The sequence below is a fragment of the Schistocerca nitens genome, chromosome 3, assembly GCF_023898315.1.
Source record: "Schistocerca nitens isolate TAMUIC-IGC-003100 chromosome 3, iqSchNite1.1, whole genome shotgun sequence".
NCBI classification, from domain to species: domain Eukaryota; kingdom Metazoa; phylum Arthropoda; class Insecta; order Orthoptera; family Acrididae; genus Schistocerca; species Schistocerca nitens.
Window position 1 is genome coordinate 685466203 of NC_064616.1, and position 23427 is coordinate 685489629.

General features: G+C 41.3%; 1 protein-coding gene across 1 annotated transcript in view; it reads left to right on the plus strand.

The window, feature by feature from the left end:
- LOC126249389 (coiled-coil domain-containing protein 63) overlaps nt 1–23427 on the plus strand; it is a 465360-nt gene that overhangs the window by 307091 nt on the left and 134842 nt on the right. The gene's annotated exons all lie outside the window — the stretch shown is intronic.

A 23427-nucleotide genomic window follows, 5' to 3' on the forward strand; every position in this document is an offset into this window, starting at 1 on the left:
TCTGGAGGTAACAGGCTGCTGATGTCAACCCGAAAGTCACCTAATTTCCACAAATTACGTCCCGGTGGAGTGTGTGCGCACAGGTGGCACCAGATAGTGTCCCTGATGTGCTTCATCGGGTTCAGATCAGGCGAATCTGGTGGTCAATACATAAATGTCAGTTTACTGTCATGCTCCTCAGACAAAGAAAGCACAACTGCGTCCTTGTGACATAAACTGTTATTCTGCCGAAAGATATCATCGCTGTCGGAGAAGTCAATAAACATGAAGGAATGCAGGTAGGTCCCAATAATGTTCACGTAGTCCACAGTTGTAGTGACTCTGTGTGCTGCCACAGGTGCCATACACACCCAGGTAAATTTTCCATGCAGCCTGCGTCCGTCGAGTGGTGCATGCTTCGAGCAGTCATTTTCCTGGATGAAATGATCATTTTGTACATGTTATTGAAATTTTTAGAGGTTTTCCTGCTCGGAGAATTGACAGTCCAGTGGTTGAAAGATAATTTTTAAACATTATTCTAATAACTACGCCAAATTAGAAATATTTTCAAAGACATTGCGCCAAGGTTCAGGTCAAAACTGTGTAATACGGTGGTAGATGAACACAGCATAAAGCAGGTTTTGGTATTATGCTACCAAACAACATCGAAGTACCGAGAAAATTTAAGGGTTTATTTTGAGCCTATTGCAACAAATAGCCCAAAACCTGAGCAAGTAAGTTTCCATTTTCGAATGTGTGTTATATCCCCCGAATCACTCTTCAATCACGAAAGTTCCTTACGAAATACTGTCAAGCTGTCTTCAAGCTTAATTTAGAAGTAGATGAAATTTCCACGTGACACTGTGTAGACGAGTCACGAATGAATGGATTTCCAGAAAAAAAGACAGGTACACGAAAAGTTACTAAAGAGAATCACTGAGAACAGAGATTTCCGGATTTGGAAGATATTGCATTTAAAACCGTTGAAGATTAGTGGCTGAATGCAAGTTCCACTCTTTTAATAGGATCGCATCGACTTTCTAATACGTCATTTAACAAAACTGGCCTAACATTCTGTTCCTGATGAATTCATTATGATCGGGAGTAAAAAGCTACGAAAGAAGGAGGAAATGGTAAATTCAATTCATCAGTATAAAACTCAGTCTGTTGTGTTGATAAAGTAAAAAGAGTTGGCAGATTTCACGCTAATAAAGTAAGATGATCGAAGTAAGAAATACCTTTATTGACTGAGTGCGTGAACTTAGAAACGGTTACTATTTGAGCTGAATTAAATCAACTGATCAACGGCTATGAAATCACTGAAGATGTAATGACACAAAATGGTATTAGTGTAAATGGTTTAGACATGCTAGATCTGCAGTGTTGTGAATATATTGTAACAATGGAAAACAATATATGAAAAAGGAGACAATTTTTATCTAAGGATGACCAATATTAAATCAAATCCATCTCTTAAATATCGGTAGTTAGTAGGATCGTAATCTGAGCCGGCGTCTTACATTGTCTATAAGATAATGTCATCATTTACTATTTAGTGAAACCAAAGTAAGATCAACGTGAATCACAGAGTAATTTAGGTGAGACATATGAAGTCTACGAAAAGTGACAATTGCACTTCAACAGAAGAAAAGAAAATGAAGTTCTACACGTGAATACTAATAGAATTCAAATGAACTCCTATTACACAGCTAAATATCTAAGACTTAGGAATCACCATAGAGTAAACGTGTGGGAAATGCCACGAGTACCATAAAAAAGTCGGAATGGCAGTTAATAAGGCTGCGGTACTGTGCTGGTCCCTCAGCATTGTTATTTATTCTTCATTATTAGATGGGCAATCTGTTAGTGAAAGGATGAATGGCCTTTCAGATCACGATGCACAAATTTTAGCACTAAAAGGCTTTTGTACTCAAACAAACTATGTAGGAACGTTAATCCAACAGCAATAGAGAGTTTTCCAAACTTCGTCAAGGAAGAAGAGTGACAGGATGTTTATAGTGCCTATTAAATAGCTGACAAACATAATGCTTTCCTTAACATATTTCTCATGCTCTTTGAGAGTTGCTTTCCATTAGAACGTTCTAAACGGGGTACTAGCAGTAAAAGCAAGCCCGGATGGCTGACTAGTGCGATAAACATATCATGTAAAACGAATTATATCAAAATGTTAGAAGTAGTCACAATCAAGCTACAGTGGCCCATCACAAACAGTACTGTGAGGTGCTTAAAAATGTTATTAGGGAGCCAAAGAGTATTTGGTATGCAAATAGAATAGCTATTTCACAGGATAAAATTAAAACCATATGGTCAGTTGTGAAGGATGTGTCTGGTCAGCAGCACAAGGTCGACGATATAAAGTCAGTTCGTGGTAAAAACATTTCTCTTACTGATAAATCAGATATATGTACAGTATTTAACAATCATATTCTCAGCATTACTGGTGAATTAAAAAGAAATTAGTTTCTATCATCATATAACTCTCTTGGCAAATGCCTTTGCGAGACTGATTTCTGAAATACTCCTCTGTGATACAGACAAGGGGGAGATCAGAATACTTCCGGACTACTTCAAAGAATTACACAACTTCGGTCCACCAAAAGAGGAATTCCATTTTCATAACGTAACCAAAATACAGCCAGACTCAAGCCTCCAACAACAGGGGTAGTCATAGGAGACATAAAACAGCTTAAAAAAAACAAAGCATCAGGAATAGACTATATAGTTTCTGAATTGTGGAAACCCTCTAGCAACAACATTATTCTACGTCTAACAGAAATCATTAATGAAACTTTTACAACGAACAGCTTACCATCAGAGTGTACTTCGGTATTAATACATCCATTGCATAAAGAAGGGAAGAAAACTTACCCTAATAATTATAGACGAATCTCCGTCTTGCCGGTAAGATGTAAAATCTTGTCCATGGCATTTTTAAAAAGAACTGAAAGAATACTCTACCTACAACTAACTGCCTATCATGCAGGATTTAGGAAGGTGTGGTCTTCTGCTGAGCAAATTATAAATCTAAGGAACATACTAAAAATAAGAAAAATCAGGAACTTGTAGTATATGAACTCTTCTGTAGCTTTTAAAAGGAATATGAGTCAGTTGATAGGAATGCACTAATCAATATTATAAACGAATTCGGAGTTAACAATAAAACAACAGAAATAATTAAAGGAATTTTAACAAACCTAAGAGGGAAAGTAAAATTTATGTGGGAACTGTAAAAAACTTTCGAAATATAATCAGGAATAAGACAGGGAGGTGGTTTACCACCTCTATTTTCAACTGCACATTAGAGGTGGTGGTGAGAGAATCGGGGAAATCCATTAATTCTAGAGGAGGCTAGGAAGAAACCCAAGAAAAATCACCATAGGTCGTCTAGTTTTTGCAGATGCCATGACATTAATTACTGACTCGCTGGATAGTGCCAGACAACAAATCGTAGATCTACAGAAAGAAGCGTACGAAAGAGGACTAAAAATATCATTGGAGAAAACACACTAATTGACACATATCAATGATTCTCCCGTCTTAAAGTTCATAACGGTAAAGTTTGTAAACCAAATGATTTTAAATACTTAGGAAAATGGGTAACAAGCTATATAAAAAAGAGATATTAATAGACAATAGAGTACATAAAATGAAAAGGGCATTCCATACGACAAAAAGACATATCTGCCTCTACCATTATTGTTATTACTGCCATTATTATTATTATTATTACTATTATTATTATTATTATTATTATTATTATCGCTATTAGTGTCAGTAGCTGCTGTAGTACAAGTACTTCCAGTATTAACTTTATTACTTCATAGTTGGTATTATTTACTCACATTGTATCTTCAGACACTCAAATAATTTTAATAGTATTTCTCATATTAAAATTGTTATTTCTTAGATGACCATTATGCAAAAAAGATACTGTATGTGTAAACCCTGGTTTGATATAAGAGAGGGCCTGATGCCCTAGTCAGATCAGGTTAACTGAATAATACGAACATAAAAACAAATAAAATATAACAAAATATCTTTGTCATGTATCACCAAACTAAACCACTATCAAACAATGTTAAGGTCTATATGCAGCGAAAACACTTCAACTAACAAGATTTGGACTGCTTGTAAAACTGGCTTATGTTGAAATGACAATTCTAAGCAAAATACTGGGACCTAGAAGTAATAGTAATGTAGAATACAAATGAAGAACCAACAGACAGCTCTATTTGAAAATGAAAAAACTAACTGATGTAATGAGGAAAAGAAGAATACAGTTTAATGGACACATATACCAAATGGATGAAAAAAGACTAAGCAAGCAGATTTTCAATTTACTAAACAGCTACAAATCCAAACCCAAATGGTCCACTGAAATTGACAAAGACATGAAAAACACTGGAATTACAGTGGACGTAATAGATAACAGAACACTTTTTAGAGAAGCAACACAAAATGCAGAATTTCACGAAAGAAAGAGATAAGCAAATGAATGGATATGAACCCACGAAGAAAAGAAACGGCACTGGCAAAGGAAGAAGGAAGTCTGGGAGGAACTAAAATTAAACACAAAGAAGCAAAATCAGAGATGCGTTGTCGTATCGCCCAAAATTTTTCATTTAGATAAATAAATAAATAAATAAATAAATAGAGCTGCGGCAAAATCATTTTACGAAATTTAAGTGTACGTATTACTTCTCCGAGTGCTAAAATATGTTCATGTGCCCACGTCGAGTGAAATTATCATCCTGAAAAAACTAAAGAAATCGGAACTCACGCGTAAAGACCTACGTTTTCCCCACACACCGCTCGAGATCAGATGATGATGATGTTTGTTTGTGGGGCGCTCAACATCATAGTCATCAGCGCCCGTACGACTTCCCATTCTTCCCATTTCCAATCTCGCCACATCCTGAAATGATGATAAGATGATGAGGACAACACGAACACTCGGTCCCCGGGCGGAGAAAATCCCCGACCCGGACGGGAATCTAATGCAGGACCCCGTGTCCCACAGGCAGCGACCCTAGCTACTAGACCACGAGCTGCGGGCACCAGATTAGAACATCAGAAATATAGTTTGAAAATGGAGTCTTGTACCCTCTGTCAAGCGCTTAACTATAAATTGCAGAGTAATGTGTAGATGTAGAAACACAGTACTTCTACACAAAAATATACCTTTCTTTCTCCCGTGTTATTATGCACAAAATATTTCACAGGTTCTCACGAGTATAGTAAGCGCGTATATATTAACAAAAAATTACACCCAGAGTGCCGACAACACAAGAACACACAGCACTATACGGAATACCTACCAACGCAGAAAGGAAACAAAGAGAAAATTTGTGGGGCTGCTTGTAGAAAGCAGACAAATGAATACCTCTGAGAGAACTGAGAGCGAAGACATAAATAATCCAGCCGGCTTGCTGCAAGCAGATCACGCCCATGAAATATTCGAAAAAAAAAGAAAAAGAAACAGGTGAAGAAGAGCACAAATTACATACAGTGCCACCTGTGAGAGGGAAACGTATCTTGAGGAAAGAAAGTAGCAGCCATAGATCGAAGGTAAAGGACGTATGAAGAACTTTAGGTTTTACTGTTGCTACGCGAGTCGTATTGTAATTTATTATTATTCACGAATGAGGCCAATAGGACCATGCGAGGTACTAACCATTAATGTCGCTTTTGATGGCTAGCCTTCCTTTGTCTCCAAATTTGTTTCATCCTTTCAGAATGAAGTCTCTTTCTTTCATCAGACCACGGTGTTCCAGTTCGTTGCCCATAAAATATGTCTTCGTTTTTTAATGTCACCATGCATGTCGGTGTGTTCTTCTAGTTCCTTATTACTTCTCAGACTATTCGTTACTCCATCAGTAATTTTGTGGCCTAATATTTTCCTAATAATCTTTCTTTCTTTTGAATTTCTTCAATATCCCTCTTCCTATTTAAAATTAAAGTTTCTGCTCCTCAAAGACGTTCAAGTTTGATTACAGTGCTGTAATGCCTAAGTTTACTGGATTTTTCTATAAGTGTTTTGTGTTAATCTGAATTCAGTTGCCATTTTTTGACAGCGAACTTCATTTGCAGCTTTTTCCAGACCGTTTTCTTGAATGGTTTCCCCCAAGTATTTAAATTGAGAAACCCTTTTTACATTTCCATATTTATTGTCTAAATACGTTGGTGCTAGTTTGTTGCATGTCATGTATTCCATTTTTCCAAATGATGTTTGTAGTCCTACTTATTCCACAACTTGTTTAAGAATTTCAATCTCTTTTGGAGCTATGGTAATATTCATAGTTAAAACTGCAGGATCATCTGTAAACGTGATGCTATCTGCTCTTATTTCTACCTAACTTGATTGATTGATCTGTATTTTGACTCTACTTTTGCTCTCACCATCCTGTAATTACCTTTTCCAAACACAATTAAACAGTAATCGAGAGAGTCCGTCTCCCTGTCTAACACCAGTCTTTATATAAAATGGCTCAGAAATTTCTCCCTTGAATTTCACTTTAGAGCTTGTGTCGGTTAAAGTTTCCTTAATCAGTGCTAGAGTTTTATTATCTAGCCCTGTCCCTTTAAAATTTCGAAGAGAGATTCATGATCAACTGAGTGGTAGGCCTTTTTAAAATCCAAAAATGTTCATATAATTTTGTTACCAGAAAACCTTTGGTGCTTAATGGTTAGTTTTAAATTAAGAATTGGTTCCGGACAGGATCTGTTTTGTCTAAGGCCTGCTTGGTATTCACCAGTTTTAGGTTCTGACTGTTCTTGGGCTCGATCAAGCAAACATTGCGAGAGAATTTTGTATGTGATCGGGGGAAGAGAGATTCCTCGGTAATTATTAATATCAGTTCTACCCCTTTTTATGCAATGGATGAATTATCGCAGTTTTCGATTCCTTGGTAATTTTTTCAGTTTGCCAGATTTATCCTATTACTTGAGCTATCACTTTTATAGCGTTAGGGCCAGCTGATTTTAGTAGTTCCGCAATTATACCGTCTTCTCCGAATGCTTTATTTTTTTTAAATCTCTTAATTTGTTTAGTTATTCCGTTTTCGCCAGGTTCTTCCGAAAGAACAGATACCATCGGTGACTGTGCAGCTCTCTTAGAATGAAATGATAATTAAATAAAACCCTAAGCTGTCGACAGGCGTTGATATACATCAACGGGGACAGTTGAAAATGTGTGTCCCGAACCGGGACTCTTACCCAGGATCTCCTGCTTACACGGCAGACGATCTACCCATCTGAGCCACCGAGGGCACAGAAGATAGTGCGACTGCAGGGATTTGTCCCTTGCACGCTCTCCGTGAGACTCACATTCCGGACAATGCGTGCGCATCCAGCACAGAAGAAGAAGGACAATGGCCAGTTATCCTTAACTATATGAAGATTTTATCTGTTCTTTCGGACATGCCCTCGGTGCCTCGGTGACTGAGATGGATGGAGCGTCTGCCATGTAAGTAGGAGATCCCGGGTTCGAGTCCCGGTCAGGGCACACATTTTCAACTGTCCCCGTTGATGTATATCAACGCCTGTCGACAGCTTAGGGTCTTAATTTAATTATCATTTCTTCAGAGTTAGGTTGGTGTTATTAATTTTCTGTGATTGGAATTTATTCGCTGGTTCTAGACAGTTTAATAGCTTTTCAAAATAATTAGCAAGTGCCTTACAATTTTACTGGTTGTTACGAGCCGAACTGTCAATTTTCATTTTTGAAGCAAAGACTGAGGATGGTAACCGATTAGTCTTGTTTTGAGTGTTTTATAAAAGTTGTATTGTTCTTTTGGAAGTCTTTTTCTATTTCTAAATGTTGGGCATTTTCGTAATTTAGACGTTTCTTTTCATACAGTTAGGAAGGTGTTGTAAGTGCTTTGAGTTTCGAAGCGGAATTAAATTTTGTGCTGTTTTAAAGAACTTTTCTTTCAGGCTTTGCCAACTGTTGGATTATTTTGTGTCACGTTCGTTTGATAGAGTTGGGATTATTTTAGTAGTGTCATTTTTTGGCATAACATTTTTCGTTTTGAACAGTTTTTGAGATTGAAGTTTTACTTTTATTCACGTTATATAATCGCCAGAATAAATATTAGCCCCTTTCCTAAGTTGGACATTTAAAATTTCTTTGTAGTTAGGGTATGAAAGTGCTACTTGATTTGAAATTTCCCAACAACTGCGGTGGGTGTCCGCCAAGTTTTTGTTTAGAAGGATTTTTTTAAAAATGTATTGACAGTATTTTAAGGTTAAATTTTTGCGCTCTTCAACAAAACTTTTGCCACTTAGGTTTGTCCGTCTATGCGCAACAAATGCACCCACCGTTTTTTTTCTCTTTACCTAATTGAGCATTAAAATCACTCATTAAAATTTTGACTTGGTTTCAGGGAATTTTCAAAAATGTATTGACAGTATTTTAAGGTTAAATTTTTGCGCTCTTCAACAAAACTTTTGCCACTTAGGTTTGTCCGTCTATGCGCAACAAATGCACCCACCGTTTTTTTCTCTTTACCTAATTGAGCATTAAAATCACTCATTAAAATTTTGACTTGGTTTCAGGGAATTTTCAAGATGATGCCTTCTAACGTTTCCCAAGCTTCATTTACTTCTTCAGTAAAAATGTAAGAGACTTGGTTCTTTGACAGAATGCCACTCTCATCTAAGATTCTCGAAGCGTACTGAATTTTTATGATTAGGCTGTGATAAATCTCCCGAATGTAGCAATGTTTCTCCTAGAAATATTATACACTCCTGGAAATTGAAATAAGAACACCGTGAATTCATTGTCCCAGGAAGGGGAAACTTTATTGACACATTCCTAGGGTCAGATACATCACATGATCACACTGACAGAACCACAGGCACATAGACACAGGCAACAGAGCATGCAGCAATGCAGGCTGCTATTCTCCCATGGAGACGATCGTAGAGATGCTGGATGTAGTCCTGTGGAACGGCTTGCCATGCCATTTCCACCTGGCGCCTCAGTTGGACCAGCGTTCGTGCTGGACGTGCAGACCGCGTGAGACGACGCTTCATCCAGTCCCAAACATGCTCAATGGGGGACAGATCCGGAGATCTTGCTGGCCAGGGTAGTTGACTTACACCTTCTAGAGCACGTTGGGTGGCACGGGATACATGCGGACGTGCATTGTCCTGTTGGAACAGCAAGTTCCCTTGCCGGTCTAGGAATGGTAGAACGATGGGTTCGATGACGGTTTGGATGTACCGTGCACTATTCAGTGTCCCCTCGACGATCACCAGTGGTGTACGGCCAGTGTAGGAGATCGCTCCCCACACCATGATGCCGGGTGTTGGCCCTGTGTGCCTCGGTCGTATGCAGTCCTGATTGTGGCGCTCACCTGCACGGCGCCAAACACGCATACGACCATCATTGGCACCAAGGCAGAAGCGACTCTCATCGCTGAAGACGACACGTCTCCATTCGTCCCTCCATTCACGCCTGTCGCGACACCACTGGAGGCGGGCTGCACGATGTTGGGGCGTGAGCGGAAGACGGCCTAACGGTGTGCGGGACCGTAGCCCAGCTTCATGGAGACGGTTGCGAATGGTCCTCGCCGATACCCCAGGAGCAACAGTGTCCCTAATTTGCTGGGAAGTGGCGGTGCGGTCCCCTACGGCACTGCGTAGGATCCTACGGTCTTGGCGTGCATCCGTGCGTCGCTGCGGTCCGGTCCCAGGTCGACGGGCACGTGCACCTTCCGCCGACCACTGGCGACAACATCGATGTACTGTGGGGACCTCACGCCCCACGTGTTGAGCATTTCGGCGGTACGTCCACCCGGCGTCCCGCATGCCCACTATACGCCCTCGCTCAAAGTCCGTCAACTGCACATACGGTTCACGTCCACGCTGTCGCGGCATGCTACCAGTGTTAAAGACTGCGATGGAGCTCCGTATGCCACGGCAAACTGGCTGACACTGACGGCGGCGGTGCACAAATGCTGCGCAGCTAGCGCCATTCGACGGCCAACACCGCGGTTCCTGGTGTGTCCGCTGTGCCGTGCGTGTGATCATTGCTTGTACAGCCCTCTCGCAGTGTCCGGAGCAAGTATGGTGGGTCTGACACACCGGTGTCAATGTGTTCTTTTTTCCATTTCCAGGAGTGTATATTTTTGTCTATAGTCGCGGTTGTTTATTTTTGCCTACTGACTAGCGATTTCGGTACACAGTACCATCCTCAGGCCACCCTGTGATAAAAAACAAATTCCAGCTCTTAGATAGAACAACAATGGAAGAGAAATTTACAAAATATTTTTCTCTGTGACACTAAACGTATGGCGCGAAGCTTATAGTAGTCCCTTACAGTTGGCACACTTTCGTCAAACTCGCCTCCCAGGTAAGTGTGTCAAATGCTGAAAGTCAATTTTGATCTTCAAATAGATGTAAATTTCTGCCAGCAGTGATGAGAGTGCGTATAGAGTCCGTATAGAGTTGCGCTTTTTTGACCCTTAAAAAGTCACAAAAATGTTTCTACAAATAAAAATATTATGAAAGCAAGAAATAATATAATAAAAAACTTTTTAATATACCACGTTTTTTAAATGGACTAAAAAGTATAAAACTATTTCCCTCATCCTCATACAGATTCCTATCGCCATAAGCTATGTAAGTAGGCTGTTTAGGTTTTTATGTTGGTAACGCCACGTAGCGCTCTGCATGAAAATCACTGACTGTGCTGTGTGCAGTCTGTGGCTGGTTTGCGTTGTTGGAATATTTGCTATTGTAGTGTTGGGCACTTGGATGTGAACAGCGCGTAGCGTTGCGCAGTTGGAGGTGAGCCGCCAGCAGTGGTGGATGTGGGGAGAGAGATGGCAGAATTTTTGAGAGCGGACGATCTGGATGTGTGTCCGCCAGAAAGAGTAAATTTGTAATACTGGATATTATGAATGACTTTTGAGCACTGGTAAGGTAAATACATTGTTTGTTGTCTATCAAAATCTTTCATTTGCTAACTACGCCAATCAGTAGTTAGTGCCTTCAGAAGTTAGAATCCTTTATTTAGCTGGCAGTAGTGGCGCTCGCTGTAATTTTTTTTTCATTGTCATAAGATCACTCATTTTTTTTTTTTGGGGGACCGTCTCAAGTAGCGAAAATTTCATTATAACCATTCTGTACATTAAAAACACAAAAAATAATTATTTTCGAAAAGAAATAAAGCATCCAGTGGCGCAGTGTGGTATGTAAACTCTGCAACGGCCAGCTAACGATCTTCGGCCACATATACAGTTTCATGTTTATCCAAGCAAGAGTCCATCAGTACGCTGGGGCTACCGTCCGTGCTGCTCAGCGTCTTGTACACACCGTGTCGCTGCTCATCGACTATCCACGGCAGCAGTGCTGTACGTCTGTAAATGCTGATACCACTTTAAGTCCGTAGGTAGCTAGAGCATCTGCAACTTAAAACAGGAAGTCAAGTACATTTAACACATCATCGTGCTAGAGTCCCCATCATCTTAAAATCAATCCTTAATTCAATTATGTAAAACATAGTAAACTGTGGGGCATATGAGACTAAATACCATACATCTGAGTACGATAGTATTAAATACGTATGTTGATCACAGGAGTGAGAGGGGGGAGAAGAGGGAGAAGGGGGCAGACAAAAGGTAAGGACATTCTAATGATAGAGCACAGCAATCTGTTCTCCTTTTCTTTCAAGTTTTATTAGGCAAAGATTTCGGTGAGTGCCTAGCCATTATCAATGCACTGTTTCATGGTATCAGTACATGTCCTAATACGTCAGTCCCCTGTTCTTCGGACTTCTGTCATACTAGTTCAAATGGCTCTGAGCACTATGGGACTTAACATCTATGGTCATCAGTCCCCTAGAACTTAGAACTACTTAAACCTAACTAACCTAAGGACAGCACACAACACCCAGCCATCACGAGGCAGAGAAAATCCCTGACGCCGCCGGGAATCGAACCCGGGAACCCGGGCGTGGGAAGCGAGAACGCTACCGCACGACCACGAGATGCGGGCGGTGTCATACTAGTCTTCAACGAACTGTGACAGAAGCCCTAACAACAGGGGACTGACGTAATAGGACATGCACTGATACCATGAAACAGTGCGCCAAAATCTACATTTGCCTAATAAAACCTGAAAGAAAAGGACAACTGATTGCTGTACTCTGTCATTTGAAAGTAATATCACAGTCATTCAGTACACCCATATTCCTAATGGAAGGTAACTTGAAAAAGGGAAGGAGCTACGAAATAGCCATACTGGAAGGGGAACCTGATAAAACTTTGCAAGTGTAGCCAAAGGCCGAAACTTGGGGAGGGGGAATGGAGCTTAATAATTAAGCCAGAAAACAGCGAATCAGGATTGTAACCGGTAAATAAACTGACGAGCAACGTATTATCTATTTTGTGAACAGTTCTAGAAATTGTTTTTTCTTCAGCCCTATCTGATCATCGAATAACCAATCTTCTGTTCTTTTCATGTGGCAGTAGATTTTAACTTCCTCAAAGATGTTCGTTAGTTGGCCCTTAGGAACAATATACAGGGTGATTCAAAAAGAATACCACAACTTTAGGAATTTAAAACTCTGCAACGACAAAAGGCAGAGCTAAGCACTATCTGTCGGCGAATTAAGGGAGCTATAAAGTTTCATTTAGTTGTACATTTGTTCGCTTGAGGCGCTGTTGACTAGGCGTCAGCGTCAGTTGATGCTAAGATGGCGACCGCTCAACAGAAAGCTTTTTGTGTTATCGAGTACGGCAGAAGTGAATCGACGACAGTTGTTCAGCGTGCATTTCGAACGAAGTATGGTGTTAAACCTCCTGATAGGTGGTGTATTAAACGTTGGTATAAACAGTTTACAGAGAATGGGTGTTTGTGCAAAGGGAAAAGTTCTGGACGGCCGAGAACGAGTGATGAAAATGTACCACGCATCCAGCAAGCATTTGTTCGCAGCCCAGGAAAATCGACTCGCAGAGCTAGCAGAGAGCTGCAAATTCCACAATCAACTGTATGGAGAGTCCTACGAAAAAGGTTAACTACCTGAATGTCAACTACCTGAAGCGATGGATCGGCCGCCAGGCAGCCCGTGACAGAGCACTTCATCACTGGCCTCCAAGAAGTCCTGATCTTACCCCCTGCGATTTTTTCTTATGGGGGTATGTTAAGGATATGGTGTTTCGGCCACCTCTCCCGGCCACCATTGATGATTTGAAACGAGAAATAACAGCAGCTATCCAAACTGTTACGCCTGATATGCTACAGAGAGTGTGGAACGAGTTGGAGTATCGGGTTGATATTGCTCGAGTGTCTGGAGGGGGCCATATTGAACATCCTTGAACTTGTTTTTGAGTGAAAAAAAAACTTTTTAAATACTCTTTGTAATGATGTATAACAGAAGGTTATATTATGTTTCTTTCATTAAATACACATTTTTAAAGTTGTGGTATTCTTTTTGAATCACCCTGTATAAAATTTCAAGATTATTCCTTCGACTTGTACCGTGTGCTTATTTTGAATGTAGTGAATACCAAAGATAGTTTTCCTTAGGTGCCACTCTAGTAAAACTAGTCAGAAAATAGCTCTCTGTTTATCCAGTATAAAAATTATTACACTCAGGGGAAACTCTGTAAACAGCTGAATTTGTAGATTTCTGTATACAATCAACGCTACGGGAAAGTGTTTTAAGCAATGTGCTTTTGTTTTTGAAGCCTATCTTAAATTTTTTCTTCCGAAACAACCTTGCGATTTTAGTCAAATTCCTCTCAAGTAAGTCATGCTTACGTATTTTAAATACTTTTTAGCACCTGAACCTTGATTTTTATGCAGGCGTTTGTATCTGTTAGTTTGTGGCCACCTAGTACCAAAGCCCACTAACGCAGCCTTGCAGAACTGCAGGTTACCTACGAGGGGTGATTATGTCGGCCGTGGCTGGTCGATGAGCTGCGACATGGCGTGGATAAGGCGCGATGCAGCATCGCCAGGAGGCCCAGCGTATGCTTGGACATTGCTTGGATAAACATGAAAATGGAGATGCGGGCAAGAACCGTCAGCTAACGGTTGCAGAGTAATGCATAGCCACACTGCGTCACTATTCCCTCTGGATGCTGGTTTTCTTTTCAACAAAATTAATTTGGTGTTTTTAATATATAATGCTATTATTATGATGACAACTGCGCAGTGTACAGATTCATGGTCAGATCGATCTTTTATAGTGGTACAAACGGTATAAAACGGACAATGTAAACTTGGCTAAATAGTTATGCTATCCGAATCTTAATTTGTATAACATTAGGGACTATGTTATTACGAAATTTCTTAATTTCCCGTTTTTTTAGATATATTTTTATGTGACTCTTTAAGAGGTAAAAAACATGCCACTCTATACGTACAGCATACTTCTATCACTGCTGGCCGGAATTCAGATCTATTTCAAGATCAAAATTGATCTTTACTTTTAGTGTTTGAGCCAACGGCCTTGCCGCAGTGGTAACAGCGGTTCCCGTCAGATCACCCAAGTTAAGCGCTGTGGGATTCGGCTAGTACTTGGATGGGTGACCATCCGCTCTGCCGAGAGCTGTTGGCAGGCGGGGTGCACTCAGCCCTTGTGAGGCCAACTGAGGAGCTACTTAATTGAGAAGTAACGGCTCCGGTCTCGTAAATTGACAAAACGGCCTGGAGAGCGGTGTGCTGACCACGTGCCTCTCCATATTCATATGCACTGACGCCTGTGGGTTGAGGATGACACGGCGGCCGGTCGGTACCGTTGGACCTTCATGGCCTATTCAGGCGGAGATTTTGGTTCAGTTTTTAGTATTTGACACACTTACTTGGGTAGCGACTGCGTGCCGGTTGCACAATATACCATACGTATCCTATCGTGGAGGAAAACATTTTGGAAATTTCTATTCCATTGTTGTTCTAACTAGGTCCTAGAATTTTTTGACCGTAGTATGGTCTGAGGATGGAGCTGTGTACCGAAACCAGTAGCCAAATGGTAAAAATAAACGAATGCGACTGTAGACCAAAGCATATACTATTTGTGAAGTTTATTGGTTTCTATTCCAACCGACTGTATGTCGATAGTGTGTTCCACATCCTGCTTATTGCTTTTAAGGCTTTCCTTGGTGTCCCTAAACTGCTCCAGGCAAGTGCTAGGATGGTTTCTTTCAAAGGGCACGGCCGATTTCCTTCCCCATCATTGAACACAATCGGCGCTTGTGCTCCGTCTCTGATGACCACGATGTCGAGGGGACGCCAAACGTAGTCTTCCTCCCTTTTCTTTATTGCTTGAAAATCAAACACAATTGATGTTACGGCAAAACGCGTGGCTACTTAATTGTAAATTGTGTTTATGGTGTTCACTTCTGTATATGATGCAGTATATATGATTGTAAATGGTGCTTTGTATTTTCTCGTAAAAAATATAGAAACAAAGTTGAGTTTGAAAAGCGCTGTGACTAGTTCACATTTCTCGTTTTCAACACCATTAGAAATCCCTTGCTGGGTACAGGGATCCTCCATATTTTTTTTAAAAAAATTGTAATTAAAAGCTATTGCTTCGTAACTAACATTGATTTTATTTTCAAATCACTTCGGTTTATGATAACGTTGGCCAATGAGTTTTTCTACATAGCCATGTTGAATATTCCGAGATCCCAATGCACATCAGCTCCTTACATCATTTTAAAGTTCAGTAAAGGCATTTGATAATATTGGTTTGTTGGCCGTAGCAGTAGTTGGTTAGTGTTATTTCCCGCTCGAAACTCTCTCTGCATCTGAGAACATCAGTTCCGGTCTTCCAATGACAGAAATTCCGGATCATGTGCCACTGCCACTGCCTGAGATAACAATAAGATCACATACGCCCCTCCCACTGGGGAGATTAAGCTCTCGCCCAAGATAAAAATTAAAAACAATTTGTATTTTGGCAGAAATATCGAAACATAAGGCACTGACACGAAGCTAAATTTCAAGATGGTTGGAACAACTTTTGTATCCTACTTACGAATATCAGGAAATTTAGAACAAGCTAAAATTTATACGGTAAAATGGTAGGCTGATGAATTAGAAGTCTTGGTGGACCTGTGTATTTTCCCTCTTTCATTGTGTAACAAAACTCCGTAACTGCGCTGCTTTGACCAAGGTCTCTTGAGGCTTCTAACTCTCCTTCTTGATCTATATGCTTAGACTCAGTACCAGAAGTTTTAACTTCTCCATACTCTTCATAACAGAACATCCCTACATCGCAAGTGCATGCAGCCAATTCCGAGAACATATCACAGCGATGCAGTACGGTCTCAGGAATTAGAATGAAATGACTAGTCACCTTAATAATCATATTTACAACACAGTGATAAAAGTCACTGAAAACATGCACGTGGAGCTGCAACTAACAAAATTACGTCAATTTACAATCAACTTTTCTATGTTGTAGTTACCTCATAATGTATGTATATCACATTACTCACACCCCACACGTCTGGACCCTTCGTGTTAGTTTTGGACTATACAAGTAATGTATAAACCTCTCACCACTTCCGGCTGGTCCCGGCGGAGGTTCGAGTCCTCCCTCGGGCATGGATGTGTGTGTTTGTCCTTAGGATAATTTATGTTAAGTAGTGTGAAGCGTAGGGACTAATGACCTTAACAGTTAAGTCCCATAAGATTTCCCACACATTTGAACATTTTTTCTCACCACTTCGACAGTTTCACACATCAAATAAGCAGTTTTTGCAGTCTGAAACTGTAGGAGGTGATTTTAAAGTATAGGATGTGTGCGTCCAGATCGGGTGACCTGTAGCCTAACATTTTCACTGTTGGTAATGGTGATGTGTTTCAGTCTGGAACCGCGCGACCGCTACGGTCGCAGAATCGAATCCTGTCTCGGGCATGGATGTGTGTGATGTCCTTAGGTTAGTTAGGTGTAAGTAGTTCTAAGTTCTAGGGGAATGATGACAGAACCATTTTTGAACCATGTTGGCGGGCCACTTGCCTGGAGCTTTTACTAGGGCTTGTCTCAATATCCCGTAGAATCCGGCCTTCCAGATCTGGAGGCCGCAGAGTCTGCCGTCTCCCTGCACGTTCGTCTGTCTGAAACAACCCATGATTACACAGATGCCCAGAAAGGACTTGAAATGTTGTGTGGCGTGGTTGGTGTCTGTGAGGGTCTTGTTTTTGTATAGTATAATCGTACTGCCTCTCGACCGTTTCCATCTACTTGGCCGTTCACGAACATCGTCTCGGCTTGTTCCCGATATGAATGCCGGACCATTCTGCTGCTTACAGTTCGCTGCGTCAATCACACAGCCTGCAGCACTGCAGAAAGCGTCGGTTTGGTTCCAGAGACAAACAAAATGATGTGGAATTTCACTTGCCCATTGGATACAGCGGTTCCAAATTAGTCTTGTGTGATATTACTTTGAGAGTTATATCTTAATAGGGACAGTAAACCAGGAGGAATAACCAGTGCTCCAGCAGCTCACTCTACTTGATATTCACCGTATAACGACTAGAGCCTCCGGTACTAGTCTATAGGAACATTGCAAGTCCTGAGACAGGTTAAATCGTCTAGTCGTACTTCTGTGAATATGGATGTGCAGCTAAGATTTGATACTGGTCATCATGTGATGTGGTTTCTCTTGGCCCAATGAGTACTCGTTTACGGGGAAGCTACCTTGTAATTCTAAACTTTCGCCAAAGTCTTAAATTACTCTGAATGATGCTGAGACTGCGGTGTGTGTGTGTGTGTGTTCGCATGTGCATGGGTGTACTAACGCGATGCTTGATTATACGCTTTTAAGCCGCATGTAAATGGCGTCTTTGTTACATTGTGTTGTAAACTTCATGAAGAGAGAACACACTGCACACAACAGAAGGGAGGACACGTATGCTTAATCATATTAAGAGTAGCTTTTTTCTAATACAGATATTACAATTCTCTCTTGTCAGAAAATCTTGACTTTCATTTACACTATAACAGATGATTGTGCATGTCATCTTTTGTACTGGATTTACACTGAGACGTGGAGGACTTAAAGCCTAACCATATTCCTTGTGAAATTTGCTTACACCGCTTCTTGAGCAAGGTTCATGAACCTATCCTTGACATCAGTCGGAATCTTGCTTCACAGTACCAAATGGTTCAAATGGCCCTAAGCACTATGGGACCTAACATGTGAGGTCATCAGTCCCTCAGACTTAGAACTACTTAAACCTAACTAACCTAAGGACATCACACACACATCCATGCCCAAGGCAGGATTCGAACCTGCGATCGTAGCAGCAGAGCGGTTCCCGACTGAAGCGCCTAGAACCGCTAGGCCACAGCGGCCGGCTGCTCAGTACCCAGTGGATTTACTGTCTCAAAGATGTCACCAACGCTCAGGTTTTCGGCACAGTATATCTCGCATTCACACTAACCAAGAAATGTCACTTCACTTTCATTGCTTCAAATGGCTCTGAGCACTATGGGACTCAACATCTGACGACATCAGTGCCCTAGAACTACTTAAACCTAACTAACCTAAGGACATCACACACATCCATGCCCGAGGCAGGATTAGAACTTGCGGCCGTAGCGGTTGCGTGGTTCCAGACTGTAGCGCCTAGAACCGCTCGGCCACTCCGGCCGGCTCACTTTCCTTGTTCCTCTATAGGCACAAGAAGCTTAATATTGCGTGACATGTCTTGGTCTCCTATTCAGCTTCTAAACCAAGGACATGGTGAGAAAATGTCTATCTGTAACTGTCTGACATAAAAACTGTGACCGGACCGGGACTCGAACCCGCTGCAGAGAGGAAATTCATTCTGGAAACAATCCCCCAGTCTGAGACTAACCCTTGTCTCCCCAGTATTCTTTCCTCCAGGAATGCTAGTTAGGCATGTTTCGCAGGTGAGCTTCTGTGACGTTTTGAAGGCAGGAGATGAGTAAGGTACTGACGGAAGTAAAGCTATGAGGAAGGTTCGTGAGTCGTGCGCGGGTAACAGTTGGTAGAGCGTTTGCCTGCGAAAGGCAAAGGCCTCGGCCCCCACACAGTTTTAAGTCAGCATTGCTGCAGAGTGGAAACTGATTCTGGAATACTTTTACTTTCCTGCATGTAATTCCTTTGACGCGCATTTTTTTTCAGACTACGTTGAATACAGCGTGCTGCACAATTCGTATTACAGGCTTCTGTGGGTAGTAGAGGGGACTTCGTAAATAAAATTTAGACAAGGACACATGTTCGAAAATTTACCGTTTCGATATAAAATAAAATCGGATCACTTCCAAATTTCCTGCTTTACGGCACACACACAAACTGAGAAGAGGGCGCCGTGGTCAGTCCCGATTGTAACTGACATCACATACCATTTTCGTCCGACTAAAAAAAGACTGGGAGAAACTGCTACGTTCGCAAGTTGACTGTGGTGCTACACGGACACGATACGCGCTCGACTTTGAAGGGAACGTCCTTCGTCACACAGAAGAGAATCCGACAATGAGTTCCCGTAACATTTCACATGCCATGGACACTTGTTGAACATGCTTGTGCCGCGCGGGGTAGCCAAGCGGTCTAGGGCGCCTTGCCATGGTTCTCGAGGCTTCCCCTGTAGGAGGTTCGAGTCCTCCCTCGGGCATGTGTCTGTGCGTGTTTGTGTTTGTTCGTTTGTTTGTTTGTTTGTGTGTGTGTGTGTGTGTGTGTATTCCCTAAGTTACATTACGTAGTGTACAGGCCTAGGGACCGATGACCTCAGCAGTTTGGTCCCACACAAACTTACCACAAATTTGCAAACACGCATGGCAGACCACATTGTCTACGTCGTGTGCGTACAGTGAAGCGGGGATCCGTTCTGGAAACTTATTTTACATCCAGGCAGTACATTTCTGGACATGGGTTCCATGTCTAAACTCTATCTACTGAATATCCTCCACAACCCAATGGAACTGCGAAACACGCTGTATAATTCGCTATAGGATCATCAGACTGACGATAAATACTTACAAGTTTGGCTCTATTTGGAAAGTTTTGCAGAAACTACATTGTTGCAATGCGGCTGTCGGCGACAGATTTTCACGCTACGAGTTCCCATGCTTCTGTGGAATAAAGAACGGCGATCAGTGATGCAGGGTTGGACAAAAATTTGAAAACACGGTGAGAAATTCATGTTATGTTAACCGTGGACCTAGAAACGACGGAGAGGCTCCGTCCCCGCCGCAGCCACAGTGGTCCGCAACCCCACGACGACTACCCCAGTCCACTTCACCCCTCCGCCACCCCACACCGAACCCAGGGTTATTGTGCGGTTCGGCCCTTGGTGGACCCCCTGGGAACGTCTCACACCAGACGAGTGTAACCGCTATATTTGCGTGGTAGAGTAATGGTGGTGTACGCGTACGTGGAGAACTTGTTTGCACGGCAATCGCCGACATAGTGTAGCTGAGACGGTATAAGGGGAACCAGCCCGCATTCGCTGAGGCAGATGGAAAACCGCCTAAAAACCATCCACAGACTGGCCGGCTCACCGGACCTCGACACAAATTCGCCGGGCGGATTCGTGCCGGGGACCGGCGCTCCTTCCCGCCCAGAGGAGAAAGGCATACTTGAACAATAATGCAAATGCTAGCCGAGCTTGCACGTTGAGTTGCTGTATTTGACGACCAACAACTCCTGCGCAGTGTCCTCAATTAGAAGTGTCAGTAGAGGTCAGAGTAGTGTTCTCAATTGATTTGCCCATGAGTATGCATTGCCCTCGAGACGTATTTTAGCAAACTTAATTTTTGTCGCTTCCGACATTCCTCTCCCAAAGTTATGTTGACACGCAGCGACAAAATCAACTGGATGGTATTTTGCATCATTTGAAAAACACTTCGTAGTTATTGAACTAAACCATGGAAAACTTAACACAGTAGTAACCTTATTCGCTGCTAAGTAGTTTAATTCTGCCTTCGTGTCTTTAAACTGCTGTTCGTGCTGCACAGCTTCTTTATTTAATCTTGATTCCAAATGTTCTCTATTTTTAAGCACCTCCTTTTCATATTCTGCTACTCTCCTTGACAAATTGTCAATAGACTTAGTGGCCAATTCCTCAAGTGTATTTTGCCTCTGCAAACAAATTTTCATTTCGCCACCCAGCTCGTCCTGTATCTTTTCCAATTTGTCCCCGAAATTTTTCTCCACGGTGTCGACGACTCTGGTGTTCACCAGGCCAACTTCTTCAGAAATTTTGCCTGCATCTGCCCTTATAGCTTCTTGTGTTGACAAAATTATCCCTTCTAGATCTGATTTAATTTTCTTCACCTCAGCTTTTACAGTTTCTGCTATACTTGTCTCTATTGAACCTATCTCTGTTTTTATTGAACCCGTCTCTGTATCCAAGATCTCCATTTTAGAGTTAAAGTTTGTCAGAATTTCCCTTACCCATGCCATAGAATCATCCAGAATTACATCTCCTTCTTCTGATTTCATATTATCTGCTCCACTAATATCGCCCCTCTCAAGGTACCTATTACAACGTTCAGAGTTTGGACTACGTGTCTGGGTGATTGCTTAATCGTTAGAAGCTCCATTACTGACGATGACCACGTGGGTTCACACATATTAACGCTATTGGCGCATGTACTTAACTTGTGACTCATGCTGGCTGCTTCTACTGTATTGCCGCTGCCGAAAGTGTGGATGCTGCCGATGAACTCGAAGTCAGCGCCAGTGGCCCACGTAGCCGTGCCGCTATGACGCCGTCGAGGTCACCGCTGCTTGCAGACTCGAACTCAGCACGCCTCTACATAGTCTTCTTCTTTTTTGAAATTCAGCGGCTAACTTTCCAACACCTAACTTTTGTTACCGATTCTGAAGAACGTAACTGCTACAAAATCTTAAGCTACGAGCCCCCGCACAAACTGCATATTATGCAGTAGATCTGGGACCTGGATTAAAGAATTACAACTGCTGCTGTAAAGGAATTAGGCTAATATCCCGACGAGACCCCAATTGCGACAGTATCTAACGGTTACTGCTGAGTATTGCTATGCCAAACAGCAGTCCATTCGAGAAAACCAGTGACTTATACTCTAGGTACTTGCGCAATGCACGGCTCTGTCTTAAAGAGAATAGCTCGATATAGTCACAGGGTCGAGCCGCGTAAGTCTGCTTTCATGTCCAGCAGCCAATTCGCTGCAAATAATAATCTATAGCTGTGATCCAGCAGTCAAATAGTCTATGCATTGGCTAGAATTCTGAGTTAATAAAATACATAAAAATATAAAATAAAAGATAGACAAATAATTGAATAAAGAGGGTTCTATTCTAACAACTGTAATTAATGAAGACGACAGAGAATTATGTTGAATTACGTTTATTCAAGAAAGGACATCTCAAATAAACGAGAAGTGGTCCTACGATATTCAGTTAAAATACATACAGAAAATACCCCTATCAAATGCAGTAAAGTTACTCTGATAACGTTACGAGAATGGTAGCAAAATCTCCACACATAATAGTCGCCAAAGACTCGCGAAAACTAAATCCATTTCGCAACCACAGTATACGCAATATTCACCAGCTCAAAACAGTTCAGAGTTCAACATCATCATTCACAAATTAACACACACGATACGAAGAATAGTAACTCATACTCTGTCGATTCTCAGTGCCTTAAAGCAAGGGGCAAATGTTATCCTACTCTGGAGCACATTCAAACCTTTCGAAATATAATTGTTGCGCCGCTGTTCAACTCTCATTGGTTGAAGGCCATCCCCCTCAAACATAAATCGTTATCAAGCTCTGTAGACATGATTTGACTCACTTGACCACTTTCCCGCAGTAAACTAATATATTATGATAATATTTAAATAAAAGAAGTGTTGTAATCATTCTGTAACACACAGATAATTTTCCATAATTGTAAATAAAGGTTTGTTCATAAATAAATATTCTAGTATTTTTGTGGAAGTGCGCTCACGTTAAATGACAACAGATTGTCGTTAGATATTATTTAAACAATTCTTTATGCCTTTTTGACAGAAGATTCTTTTAGTTAACTTTTCACTTGTGGTGTCCACTGCCACACGCGATTGACTTCTTTTAAATATGCAAAGTTTTTTAATAGCACTTGCAACCAACAATTAAATAAAGTTACTGGAAAAATAGTAACCCCTATGCCAAAACGTGAGGTACTGTTGCTGTGTTCATTTGCCGTGTAAATGTAGAGAATACGATGTTCTGACAAACATTTGCATAATGAAAAATGTATAAAAACGTCGTAAATCAATAAATAAAGTAGATACAGACACATGGCTTCCAGGGATGACAGATATAGAGCTATGCTATCATCTGAAATATCGTTTGTTGAAATCGCATGGAGCGATTAAAAGTGTTTAATTCACAGGGTCTTCGTGAAAAATGTTTATTCTCTGGTGATACTAACTTCTGTTGTTTTAAAGATATTGAGATACTGTAGTGT